This window comes from Pseudophryne corroboree, chromosome 6, assembly GCF_028390025.1.
Source record: "Pseudophryne corroboree isolate aPseCor3 chromosome 6, aPseCor3.hap2, whole genome shotgun sequence".
NCBI lineage: Eukaryota > Metazoa > Chordata > Amphibia > Anura > Myobatrachidae > Pseudophryne > Pseudophryne corroboree.
Window position 1 is genome coordinate 617789806 of NC_086449.1, and position 23824 is coordinate 617813629.

At 40.1% G+C, this 23824-nt stretch overlaps 1 long non-coding RNA gene across 1 annotated transcript; it reads left to right on the forward strand.

Moving 5' to 3' along the window:
- The first annotated feature begins 202 nt into the window (after positions 1-202).
- LOC134933120 (uncharacterized) lies at positions 203-22490 on the forward strand. Its single transcript, XR_010179616.1, has 3 exons — positions 203-236; positions 12038-12134; positions 22357-22490. It is a non-coding gene; the product is annotated as an uncharacterized LOC134933120 (long non-coding RNA).
- The last annotated feature ends 1334 nt before the right edge of the window (positions 22491-23824 follow it).

Sequence of the window (23824 nt, forward strand, 5' to 3'; positions counted from 1 at the left end):
AATGCGACTTTTCTTAGTGCACCAGCCAACAGTTGTGAGTTTAAACTGTGTGGATACATTACATAATGTAAAAGTATCATTTTATGTGTTCTACAGTGTACTTTACACTATTACAAATCAATCATGATGCCACCTTTAGCAGCAGATTGGCTAGGCATGCCACTGCCCATAATGCTCTATGAAGATAGAGCATTATGCAAGACGACTCTGAAGCCGAGTTGTCACATTCACAGAGGGTGAGCATACAGAGTAAAAATAGTATTTTTGTACACTTAGTGCACTATGTTTTATGTAAATAGTGTATTAGCTCTAAAGTGGCAGGACCTCTTTAATGGGTTAAGCACTGTACTTGTATTGCACATCAAAGCCATTTCACAAGACAATTACTAAAATAACTTTCATGCAGAGTTTTCCATATAGAGAAGAAGGAAGTCAGCTATTTTCAAATTTAAAAATGCCTGGAGAATACTACTTTACAGTACAAATATGTTCACTCTTACATAGGACATGTCTGTACGGAACAATGATCTTTTACTTCCAGACCTTTGTAAAGTTAGATTTTCTTATACATGGAAATTGAAGGATTAGCTGAGAGACAGGCAAGATAATTATATTGACTTTCACCTTCTCTACGTTATTAAGCATATTAAACAATTATATAAAGACAATAGAACAAAACCTAAAGGCTTAGTGTACATAGTACACTGTGTGGAGTTTAAGCTGCTGAAGTGATAATTTCATAATATAATTTTGTATACTATAATCACTGATTTTTACAATACAATATAAAGGACTATGGGGTCTATTCATAAAGCAGTGAAAAGTGTGAAAAAGTGAGCCGGTGGAGAAGTTGTCCATGGCGACCAATCAGCATTGATGTAACATTTATAATTTGCATACTATAAAATTATGCAGAGCAGCTGATTTGTTGCCGTGGGCAACTTCTCCACTGGATCACTTTGCCACTCTTTTCACTGCTTCATGAATAGACCCCTGTATCATAGAAATTGAGAAGTACAGGTAAATATGTAATGCTGCTTATGACTACAAAGCGTTTGAACCTGACTTAAAGGATAGGTTTACAGTACCTGCCTTTATTTAAATCCTGTAGACCCAAGTTAATTTATATTACTGGAAGTCCCCTGCCTAGATGCTATGTAATGCTCAGTACAGTGGTATAACTAGAAATCACTGGGCCTTGTGCACTGTCTTAATGTGCCCATCCTTCACAAAATAATTAGAAAATATATATAGGAGAAAATGCATTTTGTTAAGTATCTAAACAACAACAAACAATTAAAAACACCTACTGTCAAATAAGTATGCTCCTAACAAGTTCATACAAGCAACACTGTGATACACACTTATATTTGTCAGGAGTTATCTGGGAAGACACAACGGAAACTGCTCCAGAGAATCCATCAAGAATACATTCCAGGTCGCAGCCCCTTCACACAGATTACTGCATGACCAATTGGAGTGCAGAATGTTCCTCTCACAGACAATATGAGCTTGGGCAGCTATATTATTTGTTTTCAGTTGTCTTCAACTTTAGTTCACTTGCCACAAAATATTATAAGGTCTTTTTTGGTATTTTTTATTTTACCAGTTACTGTACTTAACTACAGTATGTTGTGCTTTCATGAGATTTTTATGCAAAATTTATAACATAAAAAAATATTTTGCTAGTCTACTGGTACTCCATATCGGGTGGTCTTCAGTATGCCGAATGTCGGGATCCTGGCGCACAGTATACCGGCGCCGGAATCCCGACACCCGACATACCGACAAATATTCTCCCTCGTGGGGGTCCACGACCCCCCTGGAGGGAGAATAAATAGCGTAGCGCGCCACCGTGCCCGCAAGGGGCTCATTTGCGCTCACCATGCTGTCGGTATGCCGGCGGTTGGGCTCCCGGCGCCAGTATGCTATTCGCCGGAAGCCCGGCCGCCGGCATACCATACTACACCTCTCCATATCATGTACTGTACTTAAAGTAGTTAAGCCAGTGGTTTCCAAACTTTTTTGAATCACGGCGCCCTAGAATATCAGAATTTTTTTCACGGCACCCCTAGGCCAAAAATTTCTTATTGAGAAATTTAGAAAGAAATATTACATTAAGTTTATCGTGTTTATATGTCATCCTTAGGGTCAGTTGTGTGGTGAAGGACAAGATTTGCTTCTATTTGGCCACATATTTTATGACTGGCAGCCACCAGCACTGGTTTTGCCTATTATATTGACCATGAATAATTTGAATTGGTCATGGACCACCAACCCAGGGCACCCCTGCAAGTGTCCCGAGGCACCCCAGGGAGCCACGGCACACAGTTTGGGAACCTCTGAGTTAAGCCATTTCATCAAAGAAGTAGCACACTGCACACTGTAACCAACATTTTACTGTGAAATGATTTGAAGGCTACATACTGTTCACACTGGTGTTTGTAGCTAAAATTCTTCACATAGGATGCTGTTCTAATGGATGTTAAGTGTGTACAAATGGAAGTCATTGGGGCAGATTTATTAAGCCTGGAGAAGTGATAAAGCAGCGATAAGTGCAAGGTGATAATGCACCGGCCAGTCGGCTCCAATATGTAAATTGACAGGAGTTGATTGGCTGGTGCATTATCACCTTCAACTTATCACTGCTTTATCACTTCACCAGGCTTAATACATCTGCCCCATTGTACCATATGAGAAAGTTTATATCTGTGTCTGTACCTGCATTTAACTTCTGCTGGACTGCAGTGTGTGTTCTGAAAGTTTTTGGTTCCATAAGAGTGTTTCTGACAAAGAACATTTTCATTTACTGTATCTCATAAATGTGATGTGATTATCAAGTTTTTCATATGTGTTTGGTTTGAACAGGATAACTTCCTATTTTGTCCCAGGATCATATTTTAAAAGTGTAGGTTGGACATATTTAAAATGCATATTAAATGAATGTAGTTATTTTACAGGTGATAAAAAAAATGCATTACAAAATGCCAGTGGGTTCATAGCTAAATAAATCTCTTTGAGTTGCTAAGTCCTTCATGTGTTAATAGTTTATCTAAGGGCATAGACACATGAATGTTTTGTATTTGCTTTGGGTTTTTTTGCCTCTTGGTCTTATTTTTTTTTTTTTACTGTTTATTTTTGTGTTGTACTTTATTTGTTGTTTTTCAAATTAAAAGAGGCACCAAAGAATATTGAAAACTATATACCACCCTGTAGGTTAATGCATTGGTGCATTGCATTTTAGATGTGTTTTTCTGTGCCTAAAAACAGTTGATAAACAATGTAATAATACAGTGCAGACTTTGGGCCGTATTCAGGTTTGTTAGTAAACCGAAAAAAGCACACTAAAACCATGTTGCTCTGCAGGTGGGGCGGATGTAACATGTGCAGAGAGATTTAGATTTGGGTGTGTTCAAACTGAAATCTAAATTGCAGTGTAAAAATAAAGCAGCACATAAACAATATAACCCACCCAAATCTAAATCTCTCTGCACGTGTTACATTTACATGCCTTCCTGCGGTGCAAATAGTTTTGCCCATTAATGTGCTTTTTTGGTTTGCTAACAAACCTGAATAACCCTCTTTATGCAGTTAAACTGGAATAGTGACAATTTGAGGTTATTCACTAACACAGTGGTACCAAAACTTTCTTGAATCAGAATTTTTTTCATGGCACCCCAAGGATAAAAGTTTTGTATTGATAAATTTGGAAACAAAATATGAAATAAAGTAAATTGTGCCTACCTGTTATCCTTAGGATCATTTATGTGGTGGTGTACAGAGTTGTGCTTCTGATTGTCCACATGTGTTATGATTGGCAACCTCCATTGATTTTGCCTATCGCTCTGACTATAAATTATTTGGTTTTGTTCTAGACCACCAACCTGTGGCACCGCTGCAAGAGCCTTGTAGAACCACAGGTAGCCTAGACACCCAGTTTGGGAACCACTCCACTAACATATTGTTTTATCTGTAAAATACAAAATATCAAATGTTCCGTTATCTATAGTAACCAATCAAGAAATTGGTTTGACAATATTGCACATTAGACTTGTGTAAGCATGTGTCTAATTGGTTACTGTGGGTAACTGCACATTTGCACCTATTTTTGCAACTGGCCCACAATGTTTTCATATTTTCTGTCCTTTCAATGCTCCCATAATGGGGTAGTCCTCTGGAATATGTATTAAACAGCTGTTGGCTTTGCTAGAGATAAAAAATAACTTCACTTCAATGCTCATGTCTTCTGCAGCTTTCCAGCTGTCTTTACAGCAGTCAGTCTCTGATAGCTGAAAACACCATGGTTACAATGCACGAGCACACCTGCATAGTAGACTGACATACTGTAAACTCACCTGCGGCATGTATTTACATTCTATTTATTACAGGTTTACACTCTGAATGTCTGTGATCTTAAAATAGAGCTCTTCTGATTCTCAATATGATCTTGGAAATTTCAACTTCAACTTTGCAATAAATGAATTCAGAACCATAATGTTTCAAATCTGTTTTGTAGCTCTTTTATCATTTTGTTGCATTCAAAACAAGACTAATATATTGCACAGATAGTATCTTTAACAAATGCCAACAGTATGTTTAGTTTCTGAAGATAGAATAGATGTCTTATAAAGTTTATTTAAAACCAGACAGCAGTGTCTTAAGTTTTCAGTGTTGACTCTTGAACATCTTGAGTCTCTTACGAGTTTGCTCTGCAGTTACGCATTTTTTGGTAGCATTGTCTCTATGCTGTTTGAATGGAGAAATATATCTTTACAAGGAAACATTCTTATTTCTTTCCAGTAGTTATAAATGTAATTCATTTTGGTAATAGTAATAAAAGGAACCTTACTAACCACAGCATAAGGTAATGAGCTTGTTTCAGGGCCTTCAGAAACAGTATTTGCTCTGATTGTTTAATTTTTTATTATTGTACTTATTTTATTTTACAGTTTTTTATTAACTTCTTTTTTAAAATACTTTTTTTTGTATACATTGTATGGATTTATTTTTGAACTGGAACCTAATACTGAATGTTAGATCCTATCCCGTATTCAGTCAACACTATTTATTACTTTAAAATAAGTTATCTGATTAAATCTTTGTCTTTTGATCATACTTTAAAAACAAAAAAGTTATGTTATGACACACATGGGCTACAAATCCCAGTAACTTGTGTGGCACAGCTAGAGACATAGGGGGGTATTTAGTTAGTCATGGCACCCTCCTAAGAGTTTGTTCACCTCTTTGGCCAGCATAAAGTTGCTCTCTGTACAGTCAGGGCCGGTGCAAGGTCTCACTGCACCCTAGGCAAAGCTTCAGCCTAGCTACCTCTAACGTTTTAAAGCCCCACAACCTAACCTTCAAAACCCCCAGCACTGCATCTGCACAAGGGGTCTGGTGGGGATATTTAATTGAATGTGTATATATACATATATATACTTACACATGCACTTGTATGCTCATTATTGTGTTCCATTCCCCCATCTGTAAGTTCATTACTACCCCCCCCCCCCCGCCCACCTCCATATGAACTGTATTGTGCCCCAGTTCCTGTGTTTTCTCTCTTATGCTGTTTACAAGTGCAAACCACCCATTAGGTGGTAAGATCTGTACTGTCTGTGGTCCTGCAGAACCCCCATAGGTTACTTACACTACAGTTGTTTCAACTTTTACCTCATAATTGCCATGGTTCCTCGTACAGGCGGCAGCAGCATCACAGCGACGCTACTGGGTGCAGACATTTAGTCAGGAGCTGCTTGCTGCTGGATAGTCGGGATCCAGGGGCCTGGAGGAGGTGCATCAGGGCTATGAGGAGCATCCGTGGGGGTTCCCCTTGGGAGCCATAGTTACATCCACCTCCTATGTGCCCTCACATGACTTGATGTTACACGTGTCAACAGAAGGAAGCGCTGAGGCACTATGTGGTACAGCCTTATGGCAGCAGCTGCACCATATTAGACCCTCAGCAGCAGCCAGCACAGTGTACAAGGAGGGGGTCGCATACAGGGACATCCTCAAGTTTTTTTCTAGATGAATTTAGTGGCGCTCTCCAGGGGCCGGCGCCCCTAGGCAGCTGCCTAAAGCTGCCTAATGGTAGAGCCGGCCCTGTGTACAGTATAAAGACCTTCATTAGCACTAAGTGTCTGCCACCCTCCTAAGTGTCTGTTTGCCACCCTCCTAATGTCATATGGTATATTGCATACATTATTGTGCTTTGTGGTGTTTATAACTATATAGTAAGATGTTTTTCATGTAAATCTGAACATAGGAGTCTGCCAAGGTGAGTATACAGTTCTTGAAACATATGCAATGGTGCTTTTATTATTTGCACTTAATTTGATACTTTGAATAAGAGTAAAACTTGTGTACCACTGTATTTCATGTCCCGCTCAGCACAGCGCGATGTGTGCTGAGCGAGGGGCGGGTACGACACGGGGAGCTGCTCATTTCACCCAGCCGTGAAATGGGTGACCTGCTAAATTGTGATTGCATGCAGGCCAATCTAGCACCAGCAATAACGGCATGCGGGACCGCGAATCACTGTTGCCGGCACCCCTACACGCGGAGCAATGTTCAGCTAATTTCTAAGCAATCTAGTCAGATTGCTTAGAAATTAGCTGAACATCGCTCAATGTGTACCCCCCTTAAGTCTTACAACAGTAAATCTATGGTGGGTATTATCTGAAGAATGATTAAAAAGTGATAAATGCTTCAGTAATGGTGTGACATCAGTCTCAAGTTGTTAACTTTGATTTTCTGAAACATTTATTTGATTTACAATCCGATGAGTGCACTCATTTCAGCTGATAAAGAATTTTAGTCTGTTAATTATGACCCTGTCAGTGAAATGAAGAATTGTTATACAATCTTGTTCTTTTCTCATTCTTTCACAGCAGTTGATGAAAAAATCTGCTCTTCTATTTAGATTACAGTAATACAATATATAAATAAATAGTAATGATTCAGTTTATTATTTTGTTTACAGTATTTTGCTTTTTTGTGATACTATAGTTTTATTCTGATCTATCAAAAACATTAAACAATATAGACACATAAAACTGCATAATTCCTCCAAACAAATATTACACCTACTGAAAGAAAAACCTGATACGTCTGCCTTACTCACCAAGACAATATTAGTCCTACAAGGCAGGCAGTGGCTCAAGATATTCAGTGTGACCTCTGCTACTTGCCTATCCCATCACTCCCGATACCAGGAGCACCCCAGCACCCAGGGCAGCCAAGAGAAATTCTGGGCCCCGGTACAACAACTTCCTGGGCCCCCCTGCCCCCACTAGAGGAGGTGTGACCACAGCATGCTGAGGGCATGGCAACTCCTCTTTGGGGGCGTGTCTAGCATATCAGAAGAACCCACTCACTGAAGCATGGCATGCCTCCCAGCCAGGGTAATAGAGAGCCTGGCTGGGCCCAGGAACTTTTCAGGGGGCATGGCCTAATCAAGGAGGTGTGGACCTGGGCCCCTCTATCAGACCTGGACCCAGGTAATTTGTACCCCCCCCCCCCTCTCAACGTCACTGCCAGCACTCACCAGGCCCAGACAAGGGCCTAGGTCATGTAACAGGTATCTGACTCAGCTGCACTTAGCAAGGATAATCTTCTTATACCTGTGGTCGGGATGCGGTCAAGATGCCGCCGGCCGGAATCCCGGCGGTCGAAATACCGGCGCCGGAATCCCGACCGCCGCAATCCCGACATATTCTCCCTCCGTGGGTGTCCACGACACCCATAGAGGGAGAATATAATAGTGTGCCGAGCGTAGCGAGGCACCGCGCCCGCAGCGTGGCGAGCGAAGCGAGCCCGCAAGGGGCTGCGTTCCGCTCGCCACCCCTGTCAGGATTGTGTGGTCGGGATTTCGGCGTCGGGATTTTGACCGCCGGGATTCCGGCCGGCGGCATTTAGTACTGATCCCCTGTGGTCATTTACATATGTATGGCAGCAAGGTCAGATGAACCAACACACCCTCTGTCTAAGCTCTGTACCAACTTGTTTAATAAGTATTCCCACGGTCAAATGGTATGGGACCTGAATTCATAATGTATATATACAGTAGGAGCATGCTGGATCCTATGTGTACAGCCAGGCATTTCACTCCCTTTTCAATAAGAGAATCCCAGGTTCCTGCATCCCATATAGCGCTAGGATACATATCTGAGCACAGGCATACCTTCTGTGAGCTATTCGTTTAGCTGGGAAATTCCCTTGGAAACATATATAACGGTTATAAATGAGAATAATAATGTATTGTATTAATGTTAGTCATAGAGTCCCAGTTTTGAAATGTTGATAAACATGCCACAGGCTGGGCTGGTATTACAAAATAAAGCACTTGTGGCATTACAGAGATAAGACAGAGAGGGAGCATAGCAAAATAACATGTTTGTTTAAACTGAAAAGGACTTTATCATACACTGGTTAACCCTCATATAACCGTTCCCCACAGCTCAGGTTAGCTGCAGCATGATTACGAGATGACAGGCATGGTGCACAGTATTTGCCTCCCTAGAAAACTTTGTGTCGCCTCTAATACACTAATATACTCTAATACACTAAAGTTACATACCCTCAATACCCACCACACCCCGTGTACCATGTATATTTAGTAGATGTATTCCAGCACTTACTCATATAATAAATCTATTAATAATGAAAGCACCATAGATTCTTTTTATGTTGGCAGACACACACACACACACACACACACACACACACACACACACACACACACACACACACACACACACACACTCACAGGAAAAATCAGTGTAATAAGGTGACAAAACAATACGCAGCATGACACCCCTACTAAAGTGCAGCACCTTGGCCTGCAGTATGTGGCCTTTCACAAATGTGGGTGCACTACAAGCTGCTGGTGTAAATATAACGCTATGGCCATGTGTGCAATGGTTATTTGTATGTATTCCACACAGTTATACACAGGTTTGTGTGAAAACATCAATATTGTGACAAAAGTATAACACCATGCCCCCTATGATATCATATACACACTTCTGTATATTGTGCTGCATTTCTGTGCACTATATTTTACTCCATTTGTGTATTTGTTTGTATAGGCAATAACGAATTATAATGCGTGTAATCTGCACTTATATAAGCAATGTAGAACAGGTTTAGGGGAGAGTGTCAAGCCTTGGAGAGATATAAAGTGGACAAGTTGCCCAATGTAACCAACCAGCGTCTAACTCAGTGGTTTCCAAACTTTTTTGAATCACAATGCCCTAGAATATCAGAATTTTTTTCACGGCACCCCTAGGCCAAAAATTTCTTATTGAGAAATTTAGAAAGAAATATTACATTAAATAGATTGCGTTGATATGTCATCCGTAGGGTCAGTTGTGTGGTGAGGGACAAGATTTGCTTCTGTTTGGCCACATATTTTATGACTGGCAGCCACCAGCACTGGTTTTACCTATTATATTGACCATGAATAATTTGAATTGGTCCTGGACCACCAACCCAGGGCACCCCTGAAAGTGTCCCGAGGCACCCCAGGGAGCCACGGCACACAGTTTGGGAACCTCTGGTCTAACTGACATTTCAAAGACAGTGCTAGATAAATGACAACAGCTGATTGGTAGCTTTGGGCAACTCTCCTCTTTATCAGCCACCAAGGCTTGACACACCTCCCCCCTCTAAGTCTGTACTGCTGCGTGTGTACATGTGTTATCGATACTGTATCTTTTTGAAGTTCTGTTTGCACCCTGCATCACTACTGTCCGGCCTTGGCCAGTGTTGCCATATTACCAATAGTACAGTACAATGCTTGAAATGTTATATACCAATGGGATAGGGGCAGCATTGTTTTGTCTGACATTGTGGTCATGTAAAACGCTGATGATTTTCAGTCACCCACTTTTCATTATCTTAGTCTGTAGTGCTATAAATATGCTAAGTTTTGTGTTTTGCAGTACAGAAGATATGACTGACTCCTTACTGTTCTCACCTCTCTAAGAAGTGAGTGTATTGTAAAATAGAAGAGCATGTTTCTCAATACGGCTCAGTGACATATGTACAGTATTCACATTTGTTATTAACCCTGCTGATCAGTACAAAGCTGCATTCTTCTAGGCAAACTTTTAGCATTAGCAGAACAACCTGTGGGTGCTTATCCATCTTTACACCTACATGAACACATATATTCCTAAATCACTTCAGCAATGTTCAATGACAAAAAAAGAAAAGACAAACAGACTGTTGAGACCTGTTGTACTCTGCCAAGAATACGTATGAGTGAAGAGTGTCTATCCAAAACCAGTTTCGTAAAGAGAACAAACAAGGGATCCAGTGTCCAAAGTTCTTTGACTGAAGCAAACACTTGTTGCTGTGCTGCATTTGTACTCACCATGGCAGTGAGAAATGAATGAAGGTTGTTTTCTGATATTACAATAAAAAAAAAAAAGGGAACATATTTCAATTTGCAATTTAAAAAACAAATGCTATGAAAGTTTTCAGATATACAAATATAAACAGCAATGGGCCATGAGAGTGAACATACAGACAGCAATTCATCACAGTTTAGGTAGCACAATATATTAAATATTGAGACCTGCATCAAAATCCCAAAATATAGAATAAGTAAAAGATGTTTGCTGGCAGTGGGTGTAACCAAAAAATTTTCTCCCCCAAGCCAAAATATTCTCTGGCACCCCCACCCCCCACCATAATTGCCACTAGCAAAGTGATGAATCTGCGCCGATGGGCGTGCCCTTTCTGAAATGGGTGTGGCTTTGCATAAAGGAGCGTGGCATTGCAGGAAAAGACTACCTTATACCCCAGTTTTGCAACCTGCATGCCCAGACGTTGGCCATCACAGGAAAAAAAATAATCCTGATTCATGCCCCTTACATTATTTGTCATTTTTCCTCGTTATAGTAATGCCCAGTATACATTATGCCACATACTGCAATTGCCCTTAGACATTATGCCACACACAATAATGCCAATTACACAATATGCCACACACCGTAATGCCCCTGACTCATTATGCCACACACCATAATGCCCCTGACACATTATGCCACACAACGTAATGCCTGTGACACATTATGCCACGCATCGCAATGTCCGTGATACATTATGCCACACACTGCAATACTCCTGAGACAATATACCACATACCACAATGCCCATGATATAGTATACCACACACCGTAATGCCTGTGACACATTATGACACACACCGCAATGTCCGTGATACATTATGCCACACATCGCAATGTCCGTGATACATTATGCCACACACCGCAATACCCATTACACATTTTGCCCTACAGTAAGGCTTCTAATTACTTTTAAATTACCTGCTCGTTGACAGGGGTTTCATGCTCTTGGTTCCATGCACTGTGCCAAGGGTTTTCATGCTCAGGGTGTTATGCTTGTTGCCAGGGGTTTCATGCGCTAGGTGTTATGCTTCTTGCCAGAGGTATCATGTGCTTGTTGCCAAGGGGTAATATTCATTACCAGGGGTTTCATGCACTGAGTGTCATGCTCGTTGCTAGGGGGTAATGCTTGTTGCCAGGGATTTCATGAGCTGGGTGTTGTGCATGTTACCAGGGGGTATTGCTTGTTGCTAGGGTTGTGCTACCAGTGCCACATATGGCCCCAGTGCCAGATATTCCGTCACAGTGCCAGATAAAAATATGCCCCCATAGTGCCAGAAACACATATGCCCCCAGTGCCAAATATGGAAGGTGGGTGGAATGGAGGGGACATGAGCAGCATGGTCCTAACTGTGTGTTTAAACCGTGCTTGCGGGTTCCCCTGGGTACCCCGGTTTTCTTCCGCAGTACAAAAATATACTGGTAGGTCACTGGCTCTCAACATAAATGAACCCTAAATTATAAGTGTGTGCATGCGCATTTGTCTAGAGCAAACTAGATGGGCCCAGTGGTTCTTATCTGCCATCAAATTCTATGTTAAGAAGCTAATCCCAAGGATCCCAGCAATTTGAAAAAAATTATGGTAGATATTATTTACATACACTGACTTTTTTTCATAGCTGTAAGGTGCCAACGTTTGTGTTCCAGCTGAAGAGGGGGGACCACCTTTTCCAGTTACTGCCAACGAAGCATCTGGCTGCATTGAGGATCTGAGAGGTAAACTTGTCTGATGGCGCTAGCATACATTCAATGGGCAGGCCTAAAAGAAAAGACTAATGGATTTTTTTGTATTCATTTTTTTACTAATGCACATAAGTGTAATACTATAAAAAGGAGATGCTATGTTGTCCCAAAAGGAGGCAATTTGGGGTCAAATCCACCAGATGTGCAAATAGGAGCCTAGTTTACCACAACTTCTCCATCACAAGGAGGAAATGGTGTGAAACATCTTCTGGAGTCTTGTTGGCTACAAGTAGGAGAAGTAATAGAACACAAGGACATGCCAAGAAACTGCAGGGACGGGGGTTCAGAGGAAGTTTGAGGAAAAATTACTTCACAGATAGGGTAGTGGACAGGTGGAATAGCTTCCTATCGGAGGTGGTAGAGGCTAATACAGTAGAACAATTTAAACATGCATGAGATAGACAAAAGGATATTCTTACAAAGAAATATCATATAGGATTTACGTTACAATAATGTTAAAAAGGGGCACGCTAGATTGGCCAAGTGCCATCAAATTCTGTATTTATATGTTAGGACCACCTGTAATAAATATTGCATGAGTTTTCCTTTACATAGGTAGTAAGCAAGAATTTGGACACTTGTTCTTTAATGCGGCCCACAAGTCTTCATATGGGGGTCTGGCCAAATGCATACCTCCAAACTTTGGTCCAGGCCAGGGAGGGACAGTATCGCGCACCGAAGGTGCGCGCCCGAAATTAGGGGGCATGGTCTATCGGAAAGGGGGCGTGGTCTTACGGCAAGTGCCACACTCACAAGCCACGCCCCGTTTTCATCATTATGGGGGCATGAACAGCGCTCAGAGACCCGCTGGCCATGCCCCCTGTCCCTCTCTGCCGTGAAAAGACACTGTGCACATGCACACAGCATCTATTCACTGCTGCTCTACTCAGAGCAGCGAGTGACGGGGGGATCTCCCAACTGCCCCCCCCCCAACCCGCGGGACACTGCAACCCACGGGTGGGACATCGGGACAGACCGTAAAAAACGGGACTGTCCCGCCAAAATCGGGACAGTTGGGAGGTATGCCAAATCTGCCTCCAAAACAACAGTTCATTTAGGAGTCTGCTTGGCAGGCAGTAGTCACTCACAGGTTGTGTAATGGGAGGAGATCATACTTTATGAGAGGGGTCTATGATAACAGTGGCATTATTCTCAACCCAAAACACAGGGGCCATCTTACTGCCTAATGTGTGTTCTTCAAAGTATATGCATTGTTATTAGACTGGAAAAGCCAGGTTGAAATTGAGTAGACATATTAAAAAGGTAATAAATAACAAGCATTTCCAGAGTAAATAGTGAAATAACAAAGAGCTACAGGCAATTCTATGTGCTTTTCAATACAAAAAAATGGTTCATTTGTGTTGACAAATTCATGGCATTGGGTACACTTTAACTACTTTGCTGAGGAAGTATTTAAAAACAGGACATATATATATATGCAAATCATATGATATGGTAAAAAACACACATGTGCACTACAAGAAAAATAATTTATTTTTACTGTTGTGAAGACATAAATATGTGTGGTAAGGCAAAAAACAGAAGCTGATCTTGTTTTATGCCCACATATATCTTACATACCATCATGTGGGCCTGATTTGTCACCTTACAGCCTCAAAATTCACATATGTTGCTATATGCATCACTAGTGCCTCATGGACCCCCCCCTCCCCCGATACGGCCTAGAGGGGTACTTCACAAAGTCCTCGAAATCAACCGCATCCCTTAATTTCCAGCACAGCGATTGGTTTGATCATAAATCCTTCTTAACTCCATTTGGCAGCAGTTAATAGTACTTTTTAATTGTATTTTCATTGTGTTACGAGGTCTTGTTATTATGTTACTGTGGGACTTTGTGGTATGGTCACAAATGTTGAGTGGAAATATGCAGACCAGCGCCCTAACTGCTTCGGGAATTAGGTCCAAGCGATTGGTGTTTTTTGCTGCCTTGAAAGAAGAAAATTCCACAAATTCTCCTATTTTTGACATAGGTTCCACCAATTGAATATTCAGCACCACTTATTTGAAAAAAATAGTTTATTGAAGATCAAAGATACAAATGTGTCTTGATCATCTGGTACAGCATGTGATAAACTGCATAAACTCTGTTACGCATTTCACTTGACTGTTGCCTGCTTCTTCAGGCAGTTTATGTTATTTTTCTCTGACAATCCTATAGCTGGAATCAGAATATACACACTATCTTTGCAGAGTGCCAGGGTCTAGCTTGTTTTGTGCTGATTTTTATCAGAGTCCATGCTTTCCAGATTATCAAGACATGTTTGTATTGATACCATATGACAAATCTTCAATAAACTGCTTATGTTCAAGAAATGGTCCCAAATGTGTCACATGGTGGAATTGTGTGACATGAAAGGTATATAAATTATAATTACCATCGGGGGGCTGTTCACTAAATTTATGATGCTATACTCTGAAAATATAAAAGAAACCCTATTGCATACAGAATATAGGAATAAAAATGTCATTTCATACTGTAGTCACATTGCCCTTTGGTCTTCTGGAATATAGAAAAAATGACTGGCATTTGAACTCATAATAGTCAAACCAATTAGGTGTGAGTTGGGACCTGCAAGCCATTCTCAGCGGGAAATCGCACTGCAATTTACATTTGCAATCCAAGTTAAAAAAAAATTCTAGCTTAAATTGGACATTTTTTTGTTACACTCCCTGAGCAGGTGAAAAGGTAGGGAAACATTTCTATGGTAAAAATGTAGGGACACAGTGCAGAACCTCTGGAACACCCCTCCTAATGAATAATCATGCACTTGGGGGGATATAAATAGCATAATTTGGACAGTTTTCAGGTGAATTTCTCTAAAAAGCTCAATAATGGGTTAAATGATGTGGGACAGACTCAGAGGTGAACTGGCATTGCATCCTGCGGGAACTGGTCATATCTAAGTGCTGGCAAGTTGTGTACTTACAGCATAATTGCCGATTTTCCTGTGTCTGTCTCCTGGAGATTGTGAAGATCCTCCCATGTAGCTGCAAAGTTCCCCATTGTGTGGCAGGTACGTGGCAGGAACAGGGCCACATGACAGGATCTGCTGTGAATCCCATCATCACTTACTGAGTCCCAGGAGTCTGGGAGAGCTTCCCGAAATGTGTGAGTCTACTGGAAAATCCTTTTAGAGTATGCAAGTATGATTTACACAGCAGTCCGTTTACAAATACAGTACATGCTCAGATGAAACATTCATCCAGTAGTCCTTGTCTTCTTAACATTGCCTAATGCAATGAAGTAGAATGACACCACATATATTATGAGTCCTTGATAAACACATTTTTAGAAGTGTCGACAAAGTTTTGGTGTAAGTGCAAAGGGTCACCGGAAGTGTCACTCACATTCCCATCTTCTGCTGCTGGCTATTGTTTCCTAGTAGGGAAAGGTAATGACTATTTCTGATCACCTATCCTTTCTATTGTTTTGTAATATGTTACTGTCTATCTTCTATTTCATGGTGTTTCTGCAAACCTGACTCCTCACTGTTCTGTTTTTCTTATTTTACTTTTGCAACAACCTTGGCTGAATTTGTTAGTAAATAATAATAAAGTGGGAACGGCAGAAGCAGTTATTAATATGACGTAGATTCTTACCTAGAGCCTGATTTACAGTTGGACATAGGTCCAAATATAGGCAGCAAAAAAACTACTTTGTCTCAATGTGCACTAGAGCCAACAGCCAATCAGAATAGTTTAATATTGATTAGCTGAAGTTTGGGAAAACAGTCCAGATATTATTTTCCTCTTCTTCTTCTTCTTCTCCTTCTTCTTCCTTCATCATACAACTGCGGCGGGATGTAATGGAGTCCGAAATTGCCAGAGGTGCGGGATGCTTGCCGATCTCGAAGGTTTTTTAAAGGGTCAATCACTTCCAAGGCATCCCGCACCCCCAGCGATCTCTGACTCCATCACATCCCACTGCTGGTGTCTGTGTTATTTTTTAATATACAGGTTGAGTCTTCCTTATCCAAACTGCTTGGGACCAGAGGTATTTTGGATATCGGATTATTCCGTATTTTGGAATAATTGCATACCATAATGAGATATCATGGTGATGGGACATAAATCTAAGCACAGAATGCATTTATGTTACATATACACCTTATACACACAGCCTGAAGGTAATTTTAGCCAATATTTTTTATAACTTTGTGCATTAAACAAAGTGTGTCTACATTCACACAATTCATTTATGTTTCATATACACCTTATACACACAGCCTAAAGGTCATTTAATACAATATTTTTTATAACTTTGAGTATTAAACAAAGTTTATGTACATTGAGCCATCAAAAAACAAAGGTTTCACTATCTCACTCTCATTCAAAAAAGTCCGTATTTCGGAATATTCCGTATTTCGGAATATTTGGATATGGGATACTCAACCTGTATATTAAAATCTCTAGAGGTTTAGGAAATTATGTTCTAGTTAAAAATGTTAGATTTTCAGCTTACAGACCATATGGCAGAAGGGGGGTGGGGGTTAATGAGAACACTGAACTTAAAAATCTTTAGGACAAAATACATTTGTGACTACTGTAGAGAATGACTAGATCAGTATATGTTCCACTTACCCCTTTAAGACTGGATAATGGAATGTGGATGGGAATGTTTGAGTTAGGTACTGTAAATTTATGTAGGTTCTGCATAGTGAACATACAATAAAGGAATACAATAGAATTAGAGGTAGAGGACTGACTGACGATATTAGGCAACAGAAAATAAACTATGCATTTTCTTGATATTCTCCATCTCCAATGTAGTTTACAGTTAAGAGTAGTTTGTTAGGAGTTATCTTCATGCAATTTTGAAGTAATACCAAGTAGTGATAAGCTGAGGGATGGTGGCAGCTGAAAAGCAGCTGAATTCTAACCATTATATGTATGTAAGACTCTAGATAAGGCCTATTTATATGTGTATAGCCTACGTTGAATGTAACAATTTATAGCGAAGTTGGATTTCTATATATTTATTGTATTTGTATTCATTATCACTTAATATGTTTATTGCAAATATTTATATGAATTGTGTGTACAAAAACACACACATTGGCTTAATTATTAAGGGTTTCATGGAGTGCCCAATAGAAACACTTCCAGTAATTCTTAAGAGGTTGAAGATTTATTACAAACATTTTGAAAAACGTCTCATATTAGAGATCTCTTGAGGAGTTACAGGAGTTTCAGTTTCTACCGCTGCTACATACACAAATCTGGACCTGAGAACACTGTTAGATTTGAAGTCACCTACCTCATTGGCTACAGATCATCTCAAGACTGGTGTGGTGTTATTAGTTTACTCACTTGAGAATCTCTGCAGTTTCCCTTCCAGAGGATCACACATGTGGGTGCTGTGAGTGACAGCTAATCACAGTTATTGGAAGCTGCTCTGGATTTTACATACAGTTTATGGACGGTCTGGTCGTTCCATATATGGTGATATGGTGATACATAAATTTGATACTTCCTGACCTAACAATCCCAGGCGCTCATTATAGAGATGTTATATGATCAACTCCTTCAAGATCATTCATTCTGTTAGATTACAAACTGCTACACAGTATTTCCAGGTCACTAAACCTAATATTTTTTCAATACACTAAGACGATCAACAAAAACAACACTAGTCAGGTGATCTCTCTCTCTCTCTTTCTCTCTCTCTCTCTCTCTCTCTCTCTCTCTCGTTCTCTCTCTCTCTATAAAACTACAATGTTGCCTTTGTGTGGGTGAGCTCTCCATTTTAGTTTCTCTCATGCATTTTGCTGTATACTGAAACTCTTTGGTAGGTTTTTATTAAAGAAGTGTGAAATGATTCCATGACTTCATTTTCAGCTCATTCCTTCAGCGAATCTCTGTAATTTTTATTTGTTACCACACCCTTCCAAATAGTTAAAATGGTATGCTATGCCACCTAGTTTTTCCAACCTCCGCTCCCTCCCCCATACTTCTATTTCACTGGGAAACCCTCCTCTCCAACCTGTGTTATTTGCTACATTTATCAGGATTCTAGTACTCCGATTAGAGGGGCCCTCTGCTGGCCAACTTCTGTAGTCATTTCTTAAAAAAAAAACAAAAGTTAAAATGTAAAAATAAAGAGAATGTTATAACTGTCTCTGATTCCTAATCACCATCACAAGGGCATATAACAATATTCTATAAATCAGTGCATCATGGAAATCATTAAGTATTTACCATTTGAAGCAAAAATAAAAAGATACAGTTACAAATCCTAGTTGTCAACTTCTGCTCAAATCACAGTATTCTTAGATTTACATGACAGAGTTTTTAAAGCTTGGGGAGAATCTCTTGAATGTATGTGTATATATATATATATATATTTTTAAATGCATTCTATACCACGGGATGTAGTCAGGGTCCCGGAGGTCAGAATACCAATGCGGGAATCCCGACTGCCAGAATGCCGGCAGTACCGCCATAGCTATTCCCACTCCTGGGTGTCCACGACACCCATGGAGTGGGAATAGAACCAGTGGCGAGTGCAGTGTCCAATCTAGTACCGGCGATAGTGACGAGCGGTACCGCGCATCGCTATCGCTGGGGGGCATACACACTGAGAGATCCGTGCTTAATTTCTAAGTAATCTAGGCAGATTGCTTAGAATTTAAGCACAGATCTCTCCATGTGTACCCCCCTCCCCCCCTTTAGACAGTGACCAATAAGAGTTTCAGAAGGAGATTTATACAGGCAGTCAGAGAAAGGAAGCAATATAAGCGTATGCCTAGGGGAGTAATACTCGATCAAGGCATTGATCAGCAGCAGTGTAACACAATGAAAGGCTGACAGGATATTATACCTGAGGGAGAAACACAGCACATAGTGATAGGGGCCCATTTATCATTGATCGCATTTGCAATGCAATCCATACTTGCCTACTCTCCCGGAATGGCCGGGAGGCTCCCGAAAATCGGGTGACCCTCCCGGCCCCCCGGAGAGAGCAGCCATAAAGTCGGCAAGTATGATGCAATCTGGGCAAGATATTAGTGCTCAAGATCTCATTGCAGAATGCGATCACATTGGCACCATGTATTATTTTCCACCCTCAGGGACAGGGGCTCTGAAAGGAATCCGTCCCTGCAATGTGCTGAGTGTAGTTCTGGGACTGCTGTACATGTGTGGTCCAGCACAGCGGCCCAGGGGTGTTTTAAGAGAGGAGGGGACCCGTGGCAGCCATTTTCCAAGTGATTTGTGCCTGCACTGCAGGGCTGTCGCTGCAGTACATACATTCGGAGGATACTTAATATTTGCGGCAAATGTGCAGCCTGACAAACACATGACTGCCAGCACACTAAACAAACCACTGCAGTGTATGACTCATACCAGGCATACTAGGCATGTTATGTTGTAAGCCTGGGTTATGCATTACTTTTGTTGAAGTTAGCCAGTGCCGGATCTTTATAAACAAAACAGACTCCTATGTTGATAGGAGACTAAACAGCATGGGTAGTAAGGATTTGTTGCAGATTAGTAATATTGTGAGTGTAAATAAGATACTAATCAAGTCTAATAAAATACACTACAATGTACTAGGCAATATAACAATATGTTCACTATGGGGGTAATTCCAAGTTGATTGCAGCAGGATTTTTGTTAGCAATTGGGCAAAACCATGTGCACTGCAGGGGAGGCAGATATAACATGTGCAGAGAGAGTTAGATTTGGGTGGGGTGTGTTCAATCTGCAATCTAAATTGCAGTGTAAAAATAAAGCAGCCAGTATTTACCCTGCACAGAAATAAAATAACCCACCCAAATCTAACTCTTTCTGCACATGTTATATCGGGTGTGGTTCATCAAATCGACAGTATCTAGGTCGACAATGTTTAGGTTGACCACTATAGGTCGACAGTCACTAGGTCGACATGGATGGAAGGTCGACAGGGTTTCTAGGTCGACATGTGCTAGGTCGACAGGTCTAAAGGTCGACATGAGGATTTATTTTTTTTGGGTGTCGTTTTCTTCGTAGAGTGACCGGGATCCCAAATTAGTGCACGGCGTCCCCTCGCATGGCTCGCTTCACTCGCCATGCTTCGGGCATGGTGCCTTCGCTACGCTACCGCTTCGCTCGGCACAGATTACCGTTCCAATCGTAGTCCACGTGGATCGTTAAGTATGAAAAAATAAAAAAAAAGATTTAAAAAAAAAAAACTCATGTCGACCTTTAGACCTGTCGACCTAGCACATGTCGACCTAGAAACCCTGTCGACCTTCCATCCATGTCGACCTAGTGACTGTCGACCTATAGTGGTCGACCTAAACATTGTCGACCTAGACAGTGTCGATCTTCAGACCGGATCCCGTTATATCTGCCTCCCCTGCAGTGCACATGGTTTTGCCCAATTGCTAACAAAAATCCTGCTGCGATCAACTTGGAATTACCCCCTATGTGATTTGACAATATAAATATATGACACGCCATTAGAACCTGAAGGGTAGTTCTCTAAATGTGTAATAGGTTGTAATATTTATAATACCATATACACAGTACTGGTGGTAAGTGGTTCTGCAGTATATAAAACAGTCAGAAGGTAAATGCAAATAAAAAATCATTATCATAAAATATAATCAACTGATTATCTAGAAAGAGATATGGAGGGATATGTATCAAGCAGTGTAAAAAGTAGACAAGTGGAGAAGGATAGAAACCAATCAGCTTCTATCTACTGTATAAATGTATAAAATGTATTTGATATATTTTACCTCCAAACTGATTGGTTGCTATGTCAACTTCTTCAGTTGTCCACTTTTCCACCCTTTACCTTGCTTGGTACATCTCCGTTATAGTAGCAACGGATTAATAATAAAATAGTATATTTCCTAATATGCAACAAATTATATAAGTAATGGTTTTGACAGATACAACAATGTACATAAGGGAGAAAAAAAAAATCCCCAAATATAGGTTAAAAATAAATATAGTAATCCATAAACATTACAAAGGTAAGGGCAGACAGTTTACGATCATGGTAAAAAGGATAAAGATTAAGCCAAAATGATGAGTGGTATATGGAACCGTGGGGGTAATTCCAAGTTGATCGCAGCAGGAATTTAGTTAGCAATTGGGCAAAACCATGTGCTCTGCAGGGGAGGCAGATTTAACATGTGCAGAGAGAGTTAGATTTGGGTGGGGTGTGTTCAATCTGCAATCTAATTTGCAGTGTAAAAATAAAGCAGCCAGTATTTACCCTGCACAGAAATAAAATAACCCACCCAAATCTAACTCTCTCTGCACATGTTAAATCTGCCTCCCCTGCAGTGCACATGGTTTTGCCCAATTGCTAACTAAATTCCTGCTGCGATCAACTTGGAATTACCCCCCAAATTCAGGAGTACAGGCAGAGCTAGATTCCACTAGGCACATGAGGCAGACGGCCAATAAAATCCAACCCTAAGCGCAGGTAAAACCACTGTAGCAGAAGCCATGAATGACAAGGAGATTAGAATACCTCTACTTTTATATTCCCAGGATCCAGTGAGAACATACCCACACAGTAGAGTTCAGCTGAGCAATCGTTGATGCTGTCATGTGACCACTGCATCGTTTAAACCAGTGTCACGGTTGCTAGGCAATAGGAACCAAGACACAGAAGTGAATGGAGTTACAGTAGCTCTTATGCTCATGAGCCCCCGTGTTCTAAAATACCTAGGCTTAACTAATTATTAATTGTATGCAGATACCTTTACTAGATAATGGGCCAATATGATGCAAATCTATTAGACTAACCACTGGGTTATTCATATATAGATTAAACTTGTTCAATAGGATACTGTATATATTTTTAACAGAAGCTATATCATTTAAAGTCTAAAAAGGAAAAAATCATGTGGAATATTTATTCCTCTAAAGGCATTCCTATTAGACTTGATCTACAAAGGAATAGAAGTACAGTTAAGTGGCTTCTCTAACTGACCAGCACTGGATAATTATGTGATCATTGTAATATATTTGGATACCGATACTGACCATTATTGAATAATTTGAGAACTGCTTTGGCTGTAGAAAAAATATTTAGACTTTTGATTGTAATAACATTAACACTATTCTATCTGTTTATATTGGTATGCAAATTGGTACAAAATGCACTTGCCTGTAAGATATATGTTTGCATTTGTTTGGCTCTGTTACTAATACTGAGACATTCATATTTTAGATACCACTGAAGAAACCCTATAGGATGAAACGCATTGGGTGATGCTGTATATTCTTATGGGTGGATGGAAGAACTGAAAACTTTGTTCTAATATGAAGCTTAGTGAATTTAAGTAATTGCTATCAAAAATTAATACGACACAAATGTGAATTTTAAATATTTGATTTTTTAATAAAACTGTATTAAAACATAAAGTTACTTGGTATACTGAATCATTCTCATCATTGATAAGATACATAATTATTGAGTAAATAAGAGATATTCTTGGTAGTATCAAGTGGGCACTACTCCATCATCTATATACATATATATATATATATATATCTCAAATAAATATATATATATATATATATATTTCAAAATATCTCTCTACCAGACCTATCCGCTCTGCACAAGATCTGCGTCTCTCATCCACACGTATTTCTTGTTCCCACTCAAAATTACAGGACTTTATCCAGGCTTAACCCATTCTGTGGAATGCCCTCCCAAGCACAATAAGACTCACCTTCAGTCTCCAAACCTTTAAATGTTCCCTGAAAACTCACCTCTTCAGACAAGCCTATCACATTCCAGACCCACCCACATAACCTACAATGCTTCCCTATCTAATCTTATCTAATCACATCCTCTCTGTACAGTACACATAACCTCAGATTTTGTCTTCCAACATTGCTGGGTGATCATATCATACAACCCATTAAGAACCTAGCAATCTGGTGGACCATTATGCAATAGTTCGCATCTATCCTTTTGTGTCAATGCCTATTTCCCTATAGATTGCAAGCTTGCGAGCATGGCCATCTAACCTCTGTGTATGTCTGTTTTTGCCCAGTTTTGTTCTATTACTGTTGTTCTAATTGTAAAGCACAACGGAATATGCTGTGCTATATAATAAACTGTTAATAATAATAATAATAATTTTATATATATATATATATATACATACATATCTATCTGACTATCTATCTATCTATCTATCTATCTATCTATCTATATATGTATATATACTGTATATACATTTACTGGCAGTATCATAAAAGATGGCATTGAAGAACACAACAAAACAAATGATGGAAAAGGTGTCTGCTCGTGTTTAGCAGCCTATAACACCAATAACACAGACCAAGAGATATTACCAATGAATCATCTGGTGCTATCAATCTACAGAAAAATGTCATTTTGAGGGATGGTGATACAGAGGGTAAGTCTTATCCTCAAAGGTTCTGTAAAAATACACAAAACACATTAAACAAAATCTCCATAGCATTACTCTGTAATTAACTTTTGTGTCCAATAATACTTCATATGCAGGAACTCATACCAAATAAGATGGTCTACTAGGTAAGCAGACAAATCACATTCAAAGGAGAGGACAATGATCATATTATGTCCAGATTCCACTTTGTCTCTCTGCTCCCTTCTCCAAGGACCTTTAAAACCTCAAATGGTAGAGAGAACAGGAGAGAGA